At 59.8% G+C, this 22,295-nt stretch overlaps 1 protein-coding gene across 2 annotated transcripts in view; it reads right to left on the bottom strand.

The window, feature by feature from the left end:
• The window catches only part of LOC144938269 (thyroid hormone receptor beta-like), a 112,871-nt gene that overhangs the window by 69,599 nt on the left and 20,977 nt on the right, over nucleotides 1-22,295 (bottom strand). For both annotated transcript variants that reach the window (XM_078866131.1, XM_078866132.1), the window contains exon 2: nucleotides 17,062-17,220. The gene's annotated coding sequence lies outside the window, so the exon portion shown is untranslated. The remainder of the gene's footprint in view (nucleotides 1-17,061; nucleotides 17,221-22,295) is intronic.

Genomic DNA, 22,295 nt, shown 5'->3' with positions numbered 1-22,295 from the left:
CCACAATGTGGTTTCAATAAAGGGCGGTCCTGCACAGATGCCATATTTTCTGTCTGTCTGCTAAAGCAGAGGTGTAGGGAATTCCAACAAGACCTACATCTTTGCTTTATTGACCCGGTCAAGGCCTATGATACCATCAGTAGGCCTGGGCTCTGGGTTGTTCTTCGTGCTTTCGGAGTCCCTGACCCACTGCTCGCGATCATTAAGGACCTCCATGATGGCGAGCGGGCCCGGGTAAAACTACGTGGCCAGGAGTCGGAGCCATTCCCTGTTCACCTTGGGGTGCGACAGGGATGTCCTCTGGCTCCCACATTATTTAACATTTATTTCCACCACGTAGTTCGTGAAGCCTTCAATAGCTGTACCTGAAGAATTTCCATCTGGTACAGATACAATGGGAGGCTGGATCGATGCCTGGGTGTGGTCAAGAGATGGCTCCCCACCAAAACGAAGCACCTGCCTGGGTATTTTGTACCATCGGACACTCCACCCCCACAACTCCCAATCGGTGATAGGACAGTAGTGGAGAGAGTGGAGAGTTTCCCATACCTGGGCAGTGTGCTTATGACCGGCTCCAGTTTAACAGCAGAGGCCTCACTCCGAATCAGTCGAGCGGCAATATCTTTTCATCGGTTGCGTAACGCTGTGTGGAAGCTAACTGGTCTCGCTCCGCACGAAGCTTCAGGTCTTCTCGGCCACGGTCATTCCCTCCCTTCTCTATGCTAGTGAAACGTGGACCCTCCTAATGGCACATCTTCACCGGTTAGAAACATTTAGGCTGTCCTGCCTACGATCCATCCTGGGTTTAATCAGGCTGGATTGTGTGAGGAGCGCACATATCATTGGGTCATGGAGCCCGCATGCCCAGCCACTGCCTGCCTAAACAGCTTTTGTTCGGCCGGATCGAGGGGGCTAAACGGGCGCGGCACGGGCTAGAGAAGAGATGGAGTGATGTGGTACAGGAGGATGTCGAGCTGAGTGGACTTGCCGATGACGAATGACGGTTGTTGTGTGTGCTCGCGAGTGTGCTCGCGAGTGTGCTCGCGCGCGTGTCTGTGTGTGTGTGTCTGTGTGTGTCTGTGTGCTCGCGCGCGTGTGTCTGTGTGCTCGCGCGCGTGTGTCTGTGTGCTCGCGCGCGTGTGTGTCTGTGTGCTCGCGCGCGCGTGTGTCTGTGTGCTCGCGCGCGCGTGTGTCTGTGTGCTCGCGCGCGTGTGTCTGTGTGCTCGCGCGCGTGTGTCTGTGTGCTCGCGCGCGTGTGTCTGTGTGCTCGCGCGCGTGTGTCTGTGTGCTCGCGCGCGTGTGTCTGTGTGCTCGCGCGCGTGTGTCTGTGTGCTCGCGCGCGTGTGTGTGCCTGTGTGTGTGCTCGCGCGCGTGTGTGTGTGCCTGTGTGTGTGCTCGCGCGCGTGTGTGTGTGCCTGTGTGTGTGCTCGCGCGCGTGTGTGTGTGCCTGTGTGTGTGCGTCTGTGTGTGTGTGTGTTTGTGCGCGTCTGCGCGTGCCTGCGCGCGCCTGCGCTCGCGCGCGCGCGTGTGTGTTCGCGCGTGTGTTCGCGCGTGTGTGTTCGCGCGCGTGTGTGTGTTCGCGCGCGTGTGTGTGTTCGCGCGCGCGTGTGTGTTCGCGCGCGCGTGTGTGTGTTCGCGCGCGCGTGTGTGTGTTCGCGCGCGCGTGTGTGTGTTCGCGCGCGCGTGCTCGCGCGTGTGTGTGCTCGCGCGTGTGTGCTCGCGCGTGTGTGCTCGCGCGTGTGCTCGCGCGTGTGTGCTCGCGCGTGTGTGCTCGCGCGTGTGTGTGCTCGCGCGTCTGTGTGCTCGCGCGTCTGTGTGTGTGCTCGCGCGTCTGTGTGTGTGCTCGCGCGTCTGTGTGTGTGTCTGTGTGTGTGCTCGCGCGCGCGTGTGTGTGTGTGTGCTCGCGCGCGTGTGTGTGTGTGTCTGTGTGTGTGTGTGCTCACGCGCGTGTGTGTGCGTATGAGGAGGAGGTTCACGAAGGCCGCTATTGGGCGGTTGGAGGCAGCTGCCCTGCAGCAACAGCGGAGGATGGAGGCGCGACGCTCACAACGACGAGCGAAGTGCCAGGCGGACAAAACGCAGCGTTCTAGCCATGGCATCTGGGTCTGTCCTAAAACCTCCTTCCAGCAGCGAGTCTGTACAAATTCACGTGGCCCCAGAGTGCACCTAGCCTGGCACAGGCACTGTCATGACAATTAATTTCAAATGGCGGCTGTCGTTGTTGTGCGTGGGTGTGTAAGCACACTGCATCTCACACACACACACACAGAACGGACACTGAACTTGCCCAAATGGAGAAGATTCCTTGAATCGAGAGTCGCGGTGGTGGCAACCGTGGTGGCAGGGATCTCGTTTTTCAGCTTTGGCGCCGCATTCCAGCGCGCTGCGTTCGCACCTCGATTTTAGCCCCGCAGCAGCACTGCCACCGCCGCTCAGGCGGCCGCCGCACCCGCGATTACGCGGCCACCAGAACTTCACCTCGCTCCCAAAGCCGCGCTCGCTCCCTCGCTCGCGGCAAGCAGCTTGCAGCAGGAGCGCAGGCAGGAGGGGACGGAGGCGCAATCACGGGGTGTGCTTTTGTGCACGTGTGTGTGCGCGCCTGCGTGTTGGAGGCCGGATGCGGTACTGGCCACGCCACGTGTGCCGTACCTCTCCATCGGCCTGCACGGCTATACAGGAGATCGTTGTCTTCGTGATGGAGGCATCTGCCCTCCAGCAGCAACGGAGGGCGGATGAGCGACGCTCGCAACAAGGAGCAGAGTGCCGGGCAGCTAAAACGCGGCGAGTTGGCACATCTGGGTCTGTCCCTAGCCTGTCACGAGCGCCGTAGTGATGTCACCACCCCTTATTGGCAGCTGCTGTTGGGGTTGTGCGCGTGTGTGTGTATGCATGCGTGTGTCATCGTCAGCCAGGCTGTGAACGTGGGTCACCGCGCGGCAGTGTGAGTAATGCCCACTTATCGATGCATCTATGCGTGCACGTCTCCGCGTTTGCGGGGAGACGTGTGCACGTGTGTGTGTGTGCGCATCTGTATGTGCGTGTGTCGCGCGTGTGCCATTTTGTGTGTGCGAGTGCCCTTGCGTGGTTTGCATGTGTATCCATGTGTGTGATTACGCGTGTGATTATGTGTGCGAGTGTATACCCGTGGCCCATGATAGTCAATTGACCCTTAAGACCTCGGCCTAACTTGTGACTTCCCGCCAGATAACCTTCGACATTTTCGCGCGGCCTCAAAGTTCACATCGCCTGGCACAAGAGCAGCTGTGATTGTGTGTTGCGTGGACGCCCTTGTGCTCGTCTGCACGTGTGCTTGTCCCAATGACCTCTCGCTGCGTTAGAAGTGGCGGCTCTGCTCGCTGCGATGAGTGCCATTCCTCCGCCCCGCATTCAATCTGGAAGGCATTTGCCACGATCTGCCAACTGGCACCTCCGCACGCTCTGCCCAATCCTGACGCGGCTGGGACCAGCCGGTGGCAAATCCACTCAACTCCAGACCCTACAACTGCACACCGCATCGGCTTCTCACATCAGCAAACAGAGCATCGGGCAGATAACGACGTGCAGCACCCACCGGATTGCAGTCCTTTCCAAACCACCGGGGCCTGTCTCGCGACCATGCAGAGCGGACATCGCCGGGCTCACTGTGCACCTAGCCTGGCACAAGCACTTTGTGGTGACGTCTCCACTATGTAACGGGGAATATGTACTCCCGTGAGTGATTGGAAGTCAGGCTTTTTTTCAATATTCAATGTTTTGCACTGACCCTCATGCTCCGGTGAACGCGAGCTTGAGAGATGACATTGGCCGTGAAGAAAACGAAAGGGCCTGGGAAGGACGCGTCACATTACGCGAAGATGGAAGCCGGCGGTTGCGTCTAACGACGGAGGGACAGCCAGAGGAGGGAGCGATCATACCGGAGAGACAACGTACCCCCAAGGAGATGGAGCAGTGCCATCGGCCTGCGCGCCGGAACGTTTGTTGCATCGCAAAACTGCGAGAGATGACAAGGGTTTATGGAGGTCTTCATCCGGCAGCGGATAGATCATGGCTGATGATGACCATTCATGGTCCGGTGTAGAAGCCTCTCTTGTGCGCTGCGATGAAGCAGACGAGTGGGATTGGGAGTGGTGACCGTGCAGGTTGATTCAATCGGCCGCTAGGGTGCGCGCGGACTGAAATGTCTCAATCTCAAAACGATTTCTCCGTGCGTGTGTGGCGTGGCCAAGGACGGCGCAAAAACAAAAAGGATGTTTTTTTTATTTTTCCCACGCTGTAAAGATTTAAAAATTTAACGCGGGCGGCAGAATTTTGATTGCGTCAACGCTCAATAATTCATCGCCAAATTCGCAGACGGTTTACGCCACGAAAACGGGAATAAATAATAGAAAGTGTGCATGCGTGCGCACAGCGGCGTGTGTACACGCAGCGCCGCTCGCCCTCGCACGGAGAGAGAGAGACGTCCGTCGTCTGCTTGACTTATCTATCCATCTAACGTACGGCCGTGCATTATTTATATTCTGATGCATTATGGAAGCGCAAGCAAAGGTCAAAAACTTTTGAGATTTGGGATGTTATCGAAAACAGAGGCACAAATGACTCGCCGGGATTACGGCTCCATCTCTGAGCGCGCCGACGCACCGGCGCAACCCCGCCGATCCGGCCGATCCGGCTGATCCGGCCGCTTTACCCGGCTGCCGAGCGCCGGGGAGCGAGAGTGGGGCACGAGGAGGATGTACGGTTGGGTGCCGCTAACGAATCGGGAGGGGAGCACCGGACCTACCACATCCGCACCTCTGACCGACTTGGTTGGCCACGTACGGTGCGAAAGAAGTTCAACAGACACACGTACACACGCGCAGAGCTTGCGCGGCGTCAGCCTCGGCGTGCACGCAGCCTGCTCGCCCCGCCTTCCATTTTATCCAAACATTCTCCGAGCAAGATCTGTCTTGTACGGATTTACTGGGTCTTTCTTTCTTCACTGTGGCCTTTAAAAGTGTTTCATTTTAAAGAAAAAAAAATTGAGGCCATCCAGAATTCTGGCTTTGGCCTAAGCCCACTTCCCGGGTTGAGCCCCTGTTCTTGTCAGTTTCGGTTTCATATTAATCCACGCGCCGTCGTTTCCCAGCGTCGGTGTCTTTAAATAGCAAAGCAAAAGAGCATTCCGAGCAGCGCGGTGCGGCGTGCGGCTCGGCTCGGCACCGGCGGGAGACACCGAGCGGGCGTGCAGGGACAGTAAATCCGGCAATTTAAAAATAACGCCACCGTCACGACGAGCTGCCAAACACTCGCCACGGCCGCGCCAAACCCCGCTAACATGGCAGCGCTCGCCTCGCGAGGGCAACGATTACCGGCACGGCACGGGGATCTCCGACCGATTAACCTTCGACCCCGGCAACGCGGCCGAGACCGCATGGAGAGCATTAACCCGCGAGCCTGGCGCGGGCGTTCGATACAACGAAGGCACCGGCAGCTTTGCGCCGGTGTCTCTGCACGTGCTCGCAGCGCCCCGACGACGATGACGACGACGACCCGCGGTGCGACGACACCGTCGGCAAAAAAAGCTTTTGCCCCGACGCCAGATCACGGATTTGTATTCCGCTCCGACGGCGCGACGAGCGTTCGCTCGAGTTACCGTTTTGAGTAAAGGTCGGAGCGCTCTCGCCCGCAGCCCCAGCGGAAAGCGGCGGCGCAATCTCGACAGAGTCCTGGCCGCGGGCCCCGGGGACGCCCAAGAGGCGGCCGGTTTCCCAGCGCCGCGGAGGCGGAAGGCGCGGGTGCCGACGTGACCTTTGCGAGAGGAGGTGACGACACAATCCCCGCCGGGGCGGGCAAAAGAGCGGGCGAGCGCGGGGCGGCAGATGGCCAGGCGAGGGGTGTCGGTGGCGAGGGTGGCGACGAGTGGAGAATGACTATCGCGCTCAGCATTTTGACGACGGAGGATGCAGGGGGACAATCGTCTTAATTATGACGACGACGGCGACAGCCAGAGACAATGACGGCGGCGTGGGAATAACGAATTCCGCAGATGCGACTCAAATTCAAGCAAATCTCTCGCCAAATCTGCGCTTCGCTTTGAAAAAAATAAATTATCATCCTTCTCTGCAGGACGTGATATCACAGCGAATTCCTAATTTCGTGGCAAATTTTTTTTTTTAAGATTGAACCAAAGACACGGCTTTAATATTCCGCTGCGGTGGCCGACGCTGCGCGAGCGATTACTCCGCCAGACGGGACGGGCCGTGCCCTCGGCCCAACGGCTCAGCCGGGGGACGCGAAACGGCTTCCTCCGGGTTCACCGGAGGTCACCAAATTCGGGCGTTAAAACCCGCGGTTTCGCCGCGACGCGCGGCGCCCTGCTGCGGCAAAGTCACCGGCTCTGCCGGCAGATTGAAGGGCGCGCTGACGGATGTGCGAAACGCACGGAGGGATGGGCGCGAGGGCGCATTGAAGCATCGGGGGATTTATTGAACGGAGGAAAATGGACGCCGAAAGCGAAGGGATCGTCGATGGCGGAGACGAACAGCGCGGCGCCTCCACGGGCCGCAGCCGCTCGCCGTCTTCGAACGCCCGTCGTGGCCGTCGGCGGGCGCGTCACCCGTGTCTCAACGCGGCAGGCGTCTGAAGAACTTTGTGAGACGCACGTGCGCAAAAGGGGACGTTGATGCGCGCTCGTTATTGCGCCTCCGTAAACCCGTGTCAAAGTCAATGGTGGAATAATGACATTATTTTGTCGGGGTCCGTGAAGGCGCAGTAACAGATCGCGCTCGCAAATCGAGTTTTGTTTTGAGGGTGGGGGCGCGAGGAGGGGCGGCGGGAGGGGTTGGGGGGATGCACGGAGACTCGGGAACCTCGACAGAGGTCGACGGAGAAGGCCGTGACGCAGCCAATCGCGAGTCGGCACCCGTGACCGCTCACCGTCACACACGTCCAACCACGCACCCGCCATTACGATCGCCCAGGGTCGAGAGGGACGCGCGGTTTACACAGGCGCACAACGCGCCTCTCGCACGCCTTCATTCACTTAACGAGCGTCACGTGATCGCGAATCGCTCACACGCGATTGGTTGCTCGCTTAAGCCAATTCGCCACACCATCGACCTCTATGACGAGGAAAATGAAGAAACTGGGCGCACTGGATATTGACATTTTTTCAACAACAGGGGTTAAAGGCACCGAGTCGACAACGTGGAGAACGTAGCCACCTGACGAAAGTGGAGCAGTGCAAAGAAAGAAGCAGAGACACAAAAGCGTGTGACCTGCAGCGTGGCGGGTGGGCGAGTTGTTTTGACTTGCGGCGTGGCGGCTGAATACAGCATCGTGTACGAGTGCGGAGAGTCCGTGTCTGGTCAAACTGAATCCTCAACATGGGTGCAGCAATCAAAGGGCGAGGTTCACGGTACCCATGGTAGTAGTCGTAGTAGCGATGGAAGAGTGATAAGAAGGCGACCGGCTGCCGATGAGCGAGTGACCGGAGTGACCCGGTGAGTGGTGGGGATCATCAACCACCCTGACTGCTGCTTCAGGTTGAATTCTCTGCGGTGCAGCAGTGAGGTGAGAGAGAGCTCGGTGCTCCGCCCCAGATTTGGCAGCAGCAGTAGCCGTGGAAGGATTCCAACTTCATCCAACACTGTGCTTGATACAGCAGCAGCAGTGATGATAGCTCAGAGTTAAAGAGCCTCTGTCAGCATTCTGCGATGGCTCCTGAGCCAGGCGGGTAGCACAGCCGTTCCACGACTGCTCGGATGAGCGTGCCGTGCCAATGGGTTTGCTCTGGCCAACAACAACACCGTTCAACGTTCTGGGCAGGAGCTGCGGTGCCGCCGGCCGCGTGTGACGCGATCGTCGCGACTGGGGGGGTTCGTGTGAGTTGCACGCGACGGCGTCTTTGTCACCGGAATTGAGAATTGTTTCTCGAGTCAGGTCCCGTGCCACCGGACGCCCACTGCGATCGCCGCGATCAACGGAGCCTCGCGCCGGCGCCCGCCGGGCGCGGCGCCACGAGGGTGGCTTCACCTGCCGCCGCCAGCAGGTGAAGCCGCCGATGCGGCGAGGCCACGGTGGCACCGGGCCAAGAGCCTCTTGCCAAGACCGCAAACTCCCCACCGCACTCCGATAAAAACAAACACGGCGACGCTGGCGCACGGCGTGAAAGGCGCCATGCTCCGTCGCCAGGGGAGCGACGCGGCCGTGCGGGAACGGTGCCGCGGGCGCCGGCGTGGAGGCGTCACGTGCCGGGCAGGGCACCGGGGGCGGCAGCGGCGCTCGTGCAGGTACCGCTGCTACCCGAGAGGACCTCGAGTCACGCTCGATACCCACAGACTGACGCAGAGAGCCAGAGACTCGCACAGAGCCACAGACTCACACAGAGCCACAGACTCACACAGAGCCATAGACTCACACAGAGAGCCACAGACTCACACAGAGCCACAGACTCACACAGAGAGCCACAGACTCACACAGAGAGCCACAGACTCACACAGAGAGCCACAGACTCACACAGAGAGCCGCAGACTCACCCAGAGAGCCAGACTCACACAGAGAGCCATAAACTCACATACAGATTCGTGGTATAGCGCGATTGGCATGGGGCCGAGTGAAAGTAACAAAATGGAGCCCCCTGTCTAAATTCTGCCTCCCTCCCTCTTCAGGGTTGGGGCAGTGCTGCGTCAGGATTAGGGTCAGGGGTATGGTTAAGTGTAGGGATAGGGTGGAGGGGGCAGGGCGAGGGTCAGGGCTAGGGTCAGGGCTAGGGGGAATGGGCCAGGCTTTTCGGGGTTCAAGGGAGAGTGGACGACGGCGACCCACTAAACTAAACTGCCTAGGGTTCCATTTCTGTAAGCGACAAAGCGATGGGAAGACACGTGGTCGTGTAGACGCGCCTCCACCTTGAAGCGCTAATTGTGAAGAAGATCCCTTCAAACGACGCTCAGACGTCAAGAGACCTCAAGTTAACGCCTTTGTTGCACCGACATAACAATGCCATCAAGCCCAGGACGCCGCGGCCACCGCCGCAGCAGCAGGGGACTCCGGCACCGCTGGGGGCCGCCCTGCCGCGTTTGTCCCGCCGCCCGTCGGATGACCGACGCCGTCACTTTTCTTCGCGTTCAGATTCCTGGCGAGACGCGCCGCCCGCCACCGTCAGGACGTGTTTACCGTCGGCGCTACCGCGAGCAGCCCCCCGCGTGGGCACGGCTCGCCCCGCACGCGCCACGTGACGCGGTGCCGCGCGGCGGAACGAAAGCACCCCCGCCCCGCGCCGTAACGTAAACTGCGGTGGCGGTGGAGACGGCCGCATTACGTAAGGTGGACGACCCCGGTAATGGAGGCGCTGGCCAGAGGCCGCGGACGGGAGGAACGGCACGTCCCGTCTTCCACTCCGCTCGCGGTTATTTCCAGCCGGGACCCGGGCTGACCGGCCGCTGGCACGGCGAGCGCATCGGTAGAAACCCTCCAGCCACCACCGTCCCTTCTCGAGTCCCCACCTATCCACCCGCTTGGTCCCCCCCCACCCCCACGCCCCCATCTTCAACTTCACCGCCCGCTGCACCCCCCCCCGCCCCCAAACCCGCCCGACTGCGAGCGCCAGACGAGCTAAATATACCTCCCTGTGTGCAGCCCTATTGACCCGAAGGTCAGAGACGGGGGAGGGATTTAGCCGGCGGTGTTCGCTCTCCAGCCTCCGCGCCGAGAGCCATTCCCGCACGACGCCGCCCGCCCGCCCGCCCGCCCGCCCGCCCGCCCGCCCGCCAGCCCGCCAGCCCCCTACTTGGGTCCCGGTTATGTTATTGACGAGGGTAGCCTCCGGCGGCCCGAGTCCGAGGGTGGTATGCCCCGTCCCCGGCCGTGACGGGAGCCGGCGAGGACCGGCATTGCGCCACGCAATAACCGATAGCGGCGATAGAGAAAAGAGATTCTGTAATTTTCCTCCCGCATTTGTTTTGAATACCTGCGTGTTTGTCAACTGCAGAGGAGGCGCAGGAGGGAGGAGATGGAGGAAGAGGTGGGGAGGGAGGGAACACGTTGTCCGGGACCAGTTGCTTTGTGTTAGGAGCGAGATGAAGCAAATCAGGAGTGGCAGGAGGCTCACGATCCAGCGGATCGTGCAAACTAATCCATTTATTTAGCGGCGAAAAAGTAAATAAATATAAAAAAAGAATAACGGGCGCCCTACGGACAATGATTCTGTGTATCCCGCGGCAGGGTGCTCCGCAAAAATTGTGTCCGCGAGCGGATGTGCGTTACGGGACGGCAGGCGGCTCGGAGGGCGAGCGAGCGAGCGGCCAATTAAAATCCCTGCTCCGCCGCTGAAGAGACTCAAACTCTCACCGCTCACCGGCATCGCAGTCACCATCATCATCATCATCCATTGGTTAATCCGCTGCTGGACCAAGGCCTCCCCTGAGCCGCCTCCCGTGCACACGAACCGATCTCGTCATCGCTGCACCCCCTCGGTGGACATCCTCTCGGACGCGTTCCAGTGCTTGGCTGCTGCTCGGCTATTGCATCCCGTGGGAGCTGCCCTGGTGCAACGGTTCACGCATTGCAACCCAGAGATCGCTGTGGTGGCTAGGAGATGTTAACTCCCTCGCCTGGTGTGCAGGAGGTCGTGTGTTCGATCCCAACCCTGACACCTGCATATTTGGAGTTTGCATGTTCTCCTCGTGGTCACGTGGATCGGCGTGGTCACGTGGATCGGCGTGGATCGGCGGGTCTCGCGTGGTGAGTCAACGTGGAAGAGTAGGCCAAGCATCCTCCCAGATGGGCCAGTGGAGGCCCTTCCGCCAGCAATGACATGAGCGGGCAATGGCAGGGCCGAGCCTTTAATTTTTCACCGTCACATATCCGACCGTCACATATTTGCCCTGACCGATTAACTGTCCCACACCCAGAGCAGTATTTGTGCGTGATGGTGCGACTATCATAGACCACGGTCCCGAGCGAGTCGGATGCGCGGTGTCGTACTGTATAACCGTGCTGCGTGCCATGGTCAAGGTTACAGAGACCAGGTACGGAGGGTCAACCCTGCATCAACATCATCATCAGCGTCGTCGTCATCGTCGTCATCATCATCAACATCTTCATCTCTCGGGTCCAGCACCTTGACAACAAACATCCCAACGGATAAACTGGGCCCCATGGAACCGTGGAATTTCCACCGCGGGTGCAGATCGTGCTCGTACGAGCAGGCGAACGCCGCCGGCACACGGCTCGGTAACGCCCCGTCGCGTCTCGCCTGGGACCCCGTAACCGGGTTGTTCGAAACAGGCTTCCGTAAAGATGGCTCCGTCGCGCGGAGCGACCGGGGCTCGTCTATTTATACGGCGGCTTTGGCCCCGGGAGAAGGACGCTCGCGCAGGAGCGAGCGCTCGTTTCGGGTCAAGTCGACCTTGGGGAAGCCCCACGCGGGCGGGGGGGATGCGTGGCGGCGGTTCTGCCAGGGACGAGGAGCCGCGCCAAGGCTCCGCGCGCGAGCGCTTGGCTCGCACGCCGGTTGGCACTGCCGACAGTTTTGCGCGTCGCGCGGGACCAGGTGCAGCTCGGGTCGCTGGCACTGGCTCAGGGCAAGGCCCTGGCTCGCGAGAGCCACGAACATCCCCCTACGGCAGCAGCAGCCGCAGCCTTTGGGGTTGGGGAGGGGGGGGAGGCTGCGGCATGAATGCCGTGCAAGATAAATGTCCAACGCGTGCGGGGAACGTCGTCGTCGCCACGTAGCCGCGACCGAACACGCCAACACGGAACCCGACGCAAAATGTCTACGATCACGGTTGCCGACGACAATGTTAACGGCGTTGCCCTGCAAGCGGCCGTTCGCACTGCTGCTGGTTGGAAGGGCCTCCCTGCGAGTGTATTTGGCCTAAACTTCCACGCTGGCTGCACAGACTTGTTGAAAGAGGTGGGAGTACCCACACTCGATCACACCGCACGCAACAACCTGCCCCACTGGTTCACATGCCGCGGGGATGACGACATCGGTACGCGCGCACACACATACATACTGCGCGCGTACAGCGTGCAATTGCCATGGGCGAGTGATCTTGGTGTCGAGGACGGTCACGCAACATGTGCCCAGGGGTACGACTGACCGGGTACTCTAGTTTTAGGCCGAGTGGACCTTGAATTGCACTTCACAAAATGGCAAAGACAAAGAACCCTTTGTTGAGTCTAACAGACTGTTGGGGCACCAGTGAGTATTTGTCTCCCCAGCACTGTTATTTACATAACTGCGGCAGGTACTCATTTAAGGTTCAGCCGACCTAGGGGAGTCCCAGAACAGGTTTAGATATTCGCCACTACGCTAGCCGTGTCCGTGGATCGAACTGGCGTCCCCGGGTTTGCAGCGTAGTGCGATAACCAAGACGCTACCGCTCCCCGTGGGGAAAGCACACGCGTGTGCGCGCACGCGCCCGCCCACCGCCCGCACACACACACACGCGGGACGCGCGCGCGCACACTCAAACAGCCGGACAGCAGCCATCGATCGCCGTCTCATTCATCCGTCTAAGAGGATCTCTGCTGCTGTAATGTGTCCTCTTTCAGCCACTCCAATTCCTGGATTAAAAAAAACGTTCAGCGGACGAGCCGGAGAGAGTGACACAACAAATAAAACGGCAGAGAGTGGAGGGACGAACTGCCACAGCTGTAAAGCGCACACACACAAAGCGCCCCCAGCGCATTAACGGCCCAGAGAGAGCGTGAGAGAGAGAGAGCGAGAGAGCGAGAGAGATAATGGGGGGGCGGGGGGGTACGGTCGTCGCGTACAGAAACGGGGAGCGCACCGCGACGCTGCTCGGACGGGGCCCACGTGACGGAACGGGCGGCAGCGGCGAGCCACAGGAACGGAACAAAGGGGGGGGGGGGGGGGGGGAGATGATAGATCGTCCCGGGCATCATTAGCCGACTTGAAGCACGCATTCGAGCGGAGCGAAATATTCATTTTCCGCGGGAAATAAAGGCCGTCGGCGCAGGATTTGGGCCTGCGCCGATGACGGCCCTGGGGACGGTCCAATCTCTCCCCTGTGGCCGGAGCGACCGCGAGCCCTCGGGGGGCGGGCACGTCGGCACAAACCCTTCACAAGTCTCCAGAAACCTCCAGGCCCCAATTTCATCTCTTCGCATGCCGAGTGTTTGGCGAGCGCCTCTCGCACGAATCCACCTGTTGCCGCCAAGCGCTGCCGACGACAGCGGCGGCGTTGGGGACGGAGCGCCGGCGTAACACGCCGCCCCTCGCAATGCACCGCCCATTAGCAAGGTTGGCTATGTACGGTGCAAAAGCAGTTCAGCGTACACACACGCCACCGCACGACGCGCCGACACTTGTGGCTTTCTCCGCCGTTGAATTTACAACGGGAAGTGATTCAGGACGGCTTTACTGCCAAATTGTTCCATTTTTTTGTTTTACACGATTTAAATTGTGGAATATATTCTGGGTGTGAAAAATAAGGTCGATTGAGATGCGTGAATTTTGATGCGGGAGGGGGGAGGGAGGCCTACCGAGCGAGTCACCAGGAACATCTTCACGGAACTAATGCAGCGGTGCAGCATCCTGGGCGGCGCCCATTAGCGCGTCGCGCGGCTAATGTGCACACGCGCACACACACACGCATGCGTATGTAGCCAGACGCACAAAGAGACGATGATCTCTCGTATAGCCTTGAGTGCTGTTAGCGAGCACCTGTTAGCGAGTACACCAGGGGGAGGGTGGCCATCACCACGCCTGGCCACCTTTGTCTCCCCAAAGGTGATGTTTATCAACCAGGTCCGGTGCAGATAATCATAACCGGTGTTCGTACCACAGCGCGCTAATCGCTACACTACCGTTCCCCACTACACACATACGAACGCACACAATCACGCGGACCCACAGACTCGCACAGAGATCCAAGACAGAGAACCCCGTACAGCCTTCTCCAGTGCTGTTAGCGCTCGCTGTGGGTGTGAGAATGGACCACGCGCGCGTGTTAAGGATAAAACGGTATACAAAGGAGCGGTGTGGCTCTCACCGCACACAGCCACCTTTGTCTCTCCTGTAACGATCTATAAATGTACAATGCACAAGCGTCCATCGGTCACGCTCTGTGTCTCCTACAGAGTTCTCCGTTTCAAAACAAAACGTGAAACACAAATAGTCCTCTTGGCAGTGCTCCTGGCTTCATAATAATCAACGCCACCAGAGAGACTCAAGGCTAAGCAATCTTAGGATTAGTTCCTTTGTATATATCGCTGATGTTAGTCGTGGCCGAGGATGAACCTAGTTCATCGTATTCCCCAACGTCATGCGCTAACCACTGCGCCACCGCTACCCACACACACAATGCCCATAAGCACACACGCGCTCGCTCGCACACGCATCAACACACACGCGCACGCATCAACACACACGCGCACGTGTGAAGTGTGAAGACGTGCAAGTACGCACGCGCGCATGGTCCATTCTCACACCGACAGCGAGCGCAAACTATCGCGCGTGATCTCGGCTCCATCGCTGGCGCTCGCTCCCTCACACACCCGCCCACCCACCCACACATCTGCCCACCAACTCGCCGCATCGAACACCCCGGCCACACCATTATGAGTAAAGCTACCAGCGGTAAATAATAAACAAAGCTGCGCCGTTTGTTCTCAACTTGCTTTGAAGAGAGCCCAGGGCCCGCGGCATCGACCCGGCAGTCCGCGAGCCAAACGCCACCACTAGCGGCCAATTTCCCGCCACGAGCGTTTAACACCGGAGCGCAAAAACCCGCGGCATGACGGAGAGCGACCGCGCGACTTGGCACTCGGGTAAACCTCCTCCTCGATCGTGGCGGTGGCGTGTGTAGCGACGGTGGCACCGGCCCCAGACACCTCACAACCGGAACTCAACGCAGCAGCCACATCACCACCGCCGCCCAAAGCCACGAACCCCTCGCCAGCAAATGTGCGACCGAGTGCCGGCACACACCGATATATATTTTAATATGAGTAGTATTAATATTTTTTATTGCAGTTTGTTTTTGGCAGAGAGCGCTCGCGAGGATACGCTCGTTTTATGAGCGCGAGGTGATGTCATCTGGGCCTGGCCGGCCTGCGCGATTATTAACTTCCATTGGAAGCCCTTTCCCCCCGGGGACGATGATTAACAAACGTCGCCTGGCATCCAACAACTTATTTCTGGTTGCCCAGTGGGCCAGCCAAGAAACAGTTTTGGCCGTAAAGGAGGCCAGAGGATTCTGCTCCGAGTTGCGATTACATCACCGTGTCTTGGTAACGCGGTAAATAAAGGCCGTTTGTGCACGCAGCCCAGAGGACGGAGCCCTCTTTCCATCCCCGCCATCGCCTTAATTACATTCCACTGCCGTCGATTTGCATTAAAACCCAAATATTTCAGACGGAACATTAAAACGGCTCGCCGCGGGACCGCCGCCGCCGCCGCCACGATGAACATTTCCGATGCCGCCTAAAATAAAGGAATGAAGACAATAAAAAAAGAATAAAGATCCCAAATCAGCCCCGGCTGGGTTCACTTAAAACACGCGGCTCTGGCGTGAGCGGCGGGCGACGGCATGGCGCTCGTTGCCTCCGTGGGGTTTGCCGTAGCGGCGCGGTGACCGAGTAAACAAGGCCCAGGGAGGGCTCTGGAAACGGTGTTCATACGCGGTCAATGTTTCAGCCAACAAAGGAGATCTCAGGACAAACAATGAAAGAAATAAAGCGCAGACCGGCGTGGACGCCGCTGTTCCGCCGTCATCCGGGCCAGAGCGGCCGAGCTCGGGGAGACCGGGCCGAGCGGAGGAGACGCGAAGGCGACGTGGCCATCCCCGCCACATCGGGACGGGCGTCGTCCCAATTACACGTCATTTCAATGTGCCGTGTGATCACTTGACGCGTGCGATTTGTAATCGATATCTGAATTACACACCTCAATGTGTATCTCAATAACGCGACGTGCGGTCTATTGTCCACGTGCATCTGCATCACACCGCTGCAGTAATTTGTAATTTGAGAGTATTTTCTCATCTCCGCGGCACCGTGACAGCTTATGGCTCAAGGTTAAAGAGATGACAAAATCTATCTCTACTCACAGGTAGCGTAATTGATCACTGGAAGGGGCTGGAAGCTGTGATGATGATTATAGCAGTAGTGGAGTGGTGATGATGATGATGATGATTGTGGTGGAAGCGGTGATGATGCTGCACCAGAGCTGGGCTCCACCGGTTCCCCTGAGAAGCTGTGTGGGCCGCAAGTGCCCGGCGCTGCCGGAGAAAGCGCTGACGATGGTGAAGCCCCTGCCAGCGCATTCCAGTTTCTCAGTGGGGTCTCTTTGCGAGTCTCCAGTTCTCTATGCGAATCTGTGGGTCTCTCTGTGAGTTTCTGGGTCTGTGCGCGTGTGGGTCCGTCTGCGAGTCCGTGGGTCTCCGTGCGTGTCTCTGGGTTTCAATACGATTCATCGATGCGAGCGCATTCCAGTGTCTCAACGAATCCGCCCGTACGCGTTATCACGCAACCCCGTAAAATCCAGCGGTGGAGTTTATGATGTCTCCAACCCGGAGCCACGCGAGCCGTCGCTGGCACCGCGCCACCGCTAAATCTGGAGAGTGGCGGCTGGCACGGGCCTCCGGCGACCTCCCCGCCCCCCACGGCCCGCTCCCCCCCGCCGCCCCCGCTCCGTCTCCGCCGGCGAGCGTCGCAATACCGAAACCCATCAGGGCGCGCGGTTTACGAGGCGCGCCGCCGCTCAAATGAAAATTTCACGGTCTCCCAGGGTCGCTCCCAAACATGCTACGCCGCCCTCGCCGCGATTGACGGCCGCCGGCGTCCATCACCCGCGGCGACCAATGGGGGCGGCCCCCGTCGCACGTCGCCCCCCCCCCCCGAATACGCGACGGAAACTCTTTTCGGGGCGCAAATTCTGTTTGAATAGGACGTACGTCCAACGCGCGTGCCGTGCTGTTTTAAAAGCTTTGCTTTAAGCCGCTCGTAATCTCCCGTCAGCCTCCCCGCTGGCTCGTTTCCCCCCCGCCCCGGCCCATCCAGGAATCTATAACCTCCCGTCATTTATTGCTTCCTAACGCCTGCATTAGTTACCTCTTCTGGCGACCGCTTCCTCCCCGGTGTGGGCCGGCGCGTGGGCAGCGGCGGCGGCGGCCGAGCGAGCGAGCGCGCGCAGGAAGGGGCCTCCGAGGATTCCGCGAGGCTCAGCGTCCCGGAGTCGTCGGCGGAGAAAATTATTCACCGGTCAAACGTCTGGGGATAAAAAAAACAAACACGGCAACCGATACGGATTAAAAAACAAACACCGCGAGTAGTAAATAAACCTCTTTGCTCTCGCCCGGCGCTTATTGCAACGGCGAATAAATAAACCGGAGCAAAAGGCAGCGACGAAAAACACGGGGAGTCATTAAATGTTAAGAATAACAGCGAGAACGCCGGCATTGCTCCGGAGGAAGGCGCGAGCCAAGAGCCCGGGCGCGCAGGTGAACGCGGCCCGCGGCACGGCACAGCGGTGGGGAAAGTCCACATTCCCGTGACAGAGGCCAGACCACCCGGAGGACACAGCCGCTGTTGACATTCCACAAAGTGTTTCTCGACTTATCGGCCACGGCGGGATGATGCGTCGAGTCAGCCGAGGAGCGGGAGATGACGTCGCAGATCGACGTCGATCGGTCAGCTCACGGCGCGCGCGTGGGACCGCGTGGGACCGCGTGGGACCGCGTGGGACCGCGTGGGACCGCGTGGGACCGCGTGGGACCGCGTGGGACCGCGTGGGACCGCGTGGGACCGCGCGCGAAACATCGGTTCCAGTTCGTACGTTGGATGTCACTGCTCCGTGTGGACCCCGCAGCCACCGGTGGCCGCTAAACACACCTCCTGCACACCTGTAATTGTAATGACAACAGCGATAGGAGTCCCAGCCAGATCACCCTAAATGGACGCAATCTCAAACGCTCTCCCAAGCCACCGGCAAGGCTTGCCAGGTGTTGTAGGCGCGAGGCTGCAAGGTGCAACAGGGAGGTGGCGGTGCGGAGCCGCTCCCCACCCCCCCACCACCCCTCGCCCCGTGTAGGAGGGAAACAGTCGTTTCTGGAATTGGTCAAACGCCCCAATGGAGCAGCAGCCTCCTGAAAAGGAGTCTTGAGACTCACGACTGGCATTGCTGATTACGAGCACACGCTCTATGGCCATGCGGCATGCGATCGCACGCACACCACATCCGCCAATAACACTGCCCTGATGAGGAGAGCGTATCACGGATGAGGTTTCGCACCGTGACCCTTGCTGGCAGCAGTGAGCCCTGCGTGTGAGTGTGAGTGCAGCACTGTCACCATTATTCTTGGTTTCTTAGCAAATTCACCAAGATAAGGAGTGCATCCAGCACTCACCGATTCACTGCAGCCACTCTCTCGCCTCCTCGTCACTTCTCCATCACCATTACCATGGTTACTCATCGATTCCCCAGCTCGCATTGAGGACTCGAGTCTATGCCAGACTGTGACTCTTTCGTCTCAGCCACGCTGCGTGCAAACATCACCACACCGCAGGTCACAAGAATGTACGCACTCACCCGTTCACTCACACACTCACTCACCTACTCATCCACTCACCCACCCACTCACCAACCCGCCTACATCAGCCACTCACCACCCTGAAGGTCACACCACTTCTTTCTGCTTCCGACCCCGCACTGCTCCAATTTTGAATTCACCTCCCATCACCATCGGCCTCTTTTCCCCCCCAAGCTCTTCTCATAACGACGACAACCTCGCTCGGTTCCAGACACGTGTTGGCAAATCTTAATGCTTGACGATGTAGATCATAGCGCTGTTTGTTGCTGGCCCGCGTGACGTTCTGGGCCCTGCACTCAGCACCCGTGGTTTTTATAAATGTTTTTATAAAACGGGACCCGGCGTGGACACGCGTGGGGGGTTATCCGGAGGAAAACAGCCCGTATCCAGCCACGTTCCAAGCCGTGTTTGGCAGAGAGACACGCGCGTCCCACGCGCACGCGCTGCCAGCAGCGCAGGTAGCGTTTCATCGCGGCGCCGTGCGACCACGCTGCCGGGCGGCTCGTGCGCACTCGCACGCACGCGGCGCCGCATCATCGCTGCGCCGTTATTATTTTGGCTCCCGGGCCAGGCCCACCACGGCGGGGTCCGCGTATTTATTTCTGCTCGCGTCCGCCCTGCGAAACGCACACCGCGTCCACACGTACGGCTCCACCTAAACAAACACGGCACACGGAGGTAGTGCTCGTAATACTAATAGTAGTAGTACGAGTAGCGGTAGTCGTCGTGCGAATAGCGAACGTGGAGTTGGACCTGACGGTGGCGGGCGGCCAGAACGGTTGGGTTCGCGTGCCAAATCAGATCAGCAGGGCAGGGGCCGTGGTTAGCACGTGGCCACAACCAACCCTCACCCCCGCATGGCCCCCCACCCAACACCTACGAAATGAATCGCCTTGTTTGGTGACGCAATGGAACGAGTACGCCGGCCGCAGCCGCCACATTTAAATAACGAGCGCAAACAATTTACGGCCGGTGGCGGGGGCGGGGCGGGGGCGGGGCGGGGGCGGGGAGGGTCGCCGTGTTTACACAACCCGCTCGGGTTTTCGAGAAAACAGCCGCTCTGGAAATCGCCGGATTCGAGGTTTCCTGCGGAGCTCACGGACGCGAGGATCCCACTCGCTCTCCCACGTGGCCGCGCGGACCGCAGGGGGCCGCCGAATTGGGCTCCGTGCATCCGCTGCACCTCTCCGTCCCGGCGGCACGGGATTAAGAAGCCGCTCGGAACTCCGCACGCGGCGCGCAGCCCTTCGTGCGAGCGGACGGCTCACGGAAGCGGATATCGAAGAGCTACCCTTGAGAGCCCTTCAAATGATCTCCGGTTCACACACAGCCGGGGGCTGAGAACGTCCACTCGCTACGCTTGAGAACTCGGTTACGCTTAACACGGGCGGGACGCTGCCTGGATTCAAACCCAGGGTCTCGGCGTTGCCGGCTCAGCACTCTGACCTCTGGCTGTTAGCGAGCAGAGATCTGGGTTCCATTCCCAGCCGCGGAAAACATTACAGCAAGCGTTGTGCGTGCGTGTGCATAGGTGCACGTGCGTGTAGATGGTAGGGGTGGGCGAGTGGAGCCTCGAGGCTAGTGCACGGTGCTACAGAGCCAGCGACCCGGGTTCGATTCCTGGCCACAGCTCACATCAGTGGCAGGCGACATCCGAACCGGTGCTTTGTAGCCGCGAGCACCTGTGACATGGCGTATGCGGGTTGGTACGGTGTTGCCTTTGTCTCTCTCGTGCTGATGTCTCCCAGGTCTTTCATTCTTCCCAGGTCCCCCGTGCCCCCTCACCCCAGGTCTCCCGGGTCCCCAAAGGTCCCCTAGGTCATCCAGTTCCCCCGTGTCTCCCGACAGACGTGGTGGTTATACTGGGAAGCACCGCTCGCTCCAGGCGCTGGAACTGGCTTCACGAATTCGAAGCCAGTGCCGGAAATGTCCTCCCTTGTCCCACCTCTGACACGTGCAACCAACACGCGCCAAAACAAACACCGCACCGAGTTTGGAATAAGCGCGCGCCGCGGTTTACTCGGCGCTTCACAATGAACACGCAACGCGGCGCTTGACAATCAACACGCAACGCGGCGCTTCACAATCAACACGCAACGCGGCGCTACGCCCCCGTCGGTCGGACCGACAGACGGCACCACGAGCCCATCCCATTCCGCCGCCCATTGCGACCCCAACCGCTGGAACGATCGGCAAGCCGCCGCCACCGCCGCCACCGCTGCCGCCAGCGAAGATGAACGATGCGCTCCGAAAGGGGCTCGGGAACCCCGCGGCGCAAGCCGCGCGCCGCGGCTCCTAAGGAATAGCAGCCAATTCCCACGATTAGATTTGCGTTCGTTTCATTTTCCTCTCTCGTGCTCCGAGCGTCGTTGCGACGCGAGGCTTGGGGAGGGTTCGGGGCGGTGGCTCGGGGTTGGGACGCCATTTGAAATATCTCGGAGTCGCGCTTCAAAATGAGATTTTTCAGAGATTATATTTTGGCGGCAGCTCGCGAACGCGAATGTGAAGCGTAGTGGTGGGGCGAGGTGGGGTGGGTGAGCGAGGTGGGGTGAGGTGGGGCGAGGTGGGGTGGGTGAGCGCGGTGGGGTGGGTGAGCGTGGTGGGGTGAGGTGGGGTGGGTGAGCGAGGTGGGGCGAGGTGGGGTGGGTGAGCGTGGTGGGGTGAGGTGGGGCGAGGTGGGGTGGGTGAGCGAGGTGGGGTGAGGTGGGGCGAGGTGGGGTGGGTGAGCGCGGTGGGGTGGGTGAGCGTGGTGGGGTGAGGTGGGGTGGGTGAGCGAGGTGGGGCGAGGTGGGGTGGGTGAGCGTGGTGGGGTGAGGTGGGTGTTAGTGGTAGCTGCGGGGGTAGAAAGGGGGTGAGGACGATGGAACAGACCCCCCCCTACCACTACCCCCCACTTACTCCAAGAAAAAACAAATACCTTGGCCGACCACAATTGGTGGCGTTAACGATCTCAGGAGCACGCCAGCAACTCCTTCAATCATTTCCTGGAATTTCGGCTTTCCCCATCGTCCGGTCCGTCCTCGTGAGCCCAGTGCGCGCCATACCCCCCTTCCCCTCGCGCCGTTCCTCACCGCTCCGCGAGCAGCCCGCCGCTCGCCTGCACATCCGTAGCGGACGCGAAGCCGCTCCGAGCCACGATCGATCGTGTCCTCCCGCTCGCGGTTCGACGAGACGCGCCCCCCCCCCCGCCGACTGTCACGCGGGAACCCAGGGTCCCGTGTGGACCCCGGGAGCCCTCGGCTTCCTGCACCGCGCCACTTTGCGCGGCACTTTACGAACAAAAATGTTTCGCCGATTATCGGCGCGATTGCACGCTGGCCGTGTTTAACGCCGCGCTTTGCCGACGCTGGCCAATAAAGATAACCGAACAAAAGAGGAAACGGCATTTGGCGGCTTTGTTGTTTTATTTTATTTTTTTACGGCACGACCGCCGCGCGCGCATCGGCCGCAGCGGCGCGGTTCACGTGAGCCGGGCAAACCCCGGTTTCCAGAGCACCGCCGCCGCCGCTGCCGCAAGGCTTTCACCTCGCTCCGGCATGACGACGGTGGCCTAGGGCGTTGGCCGCCGCGTGTTTATTCTGCGCGGCTTCAGAGTTATGCGGCCTTTTCACGGCAAACCGGTTACCCTGCGCGGAAGCCCTCGCTCGGGATAAATCGCTCGCAGAATCTTTACAACGCCGATGAACGTTCATCGCCGATTGCCGAAGGACGGTGATGTCGAGTGAAAGTTCGATTTTCAGTGCGAGAAGAGGGCTC

The sequence above is a fragment of the Lampetra fluviatilis genome, chromosome 21, assembly GCF_964198595.1.
Source record: "Lampetra fluviatilis chromosome 21, kcLamFluv1.1, whole genome shotgun sequence".
Lineage (NCBI taxonomy): Eukaryota > Metazoa > Chordata > Hyperoartia > Petromyzontiformes > Petromyzontidae > Lampetra > Lampetra fluviatilis.
This window is presented reverse-complemented; position numbering and strand designations above follow the sequence as displayed.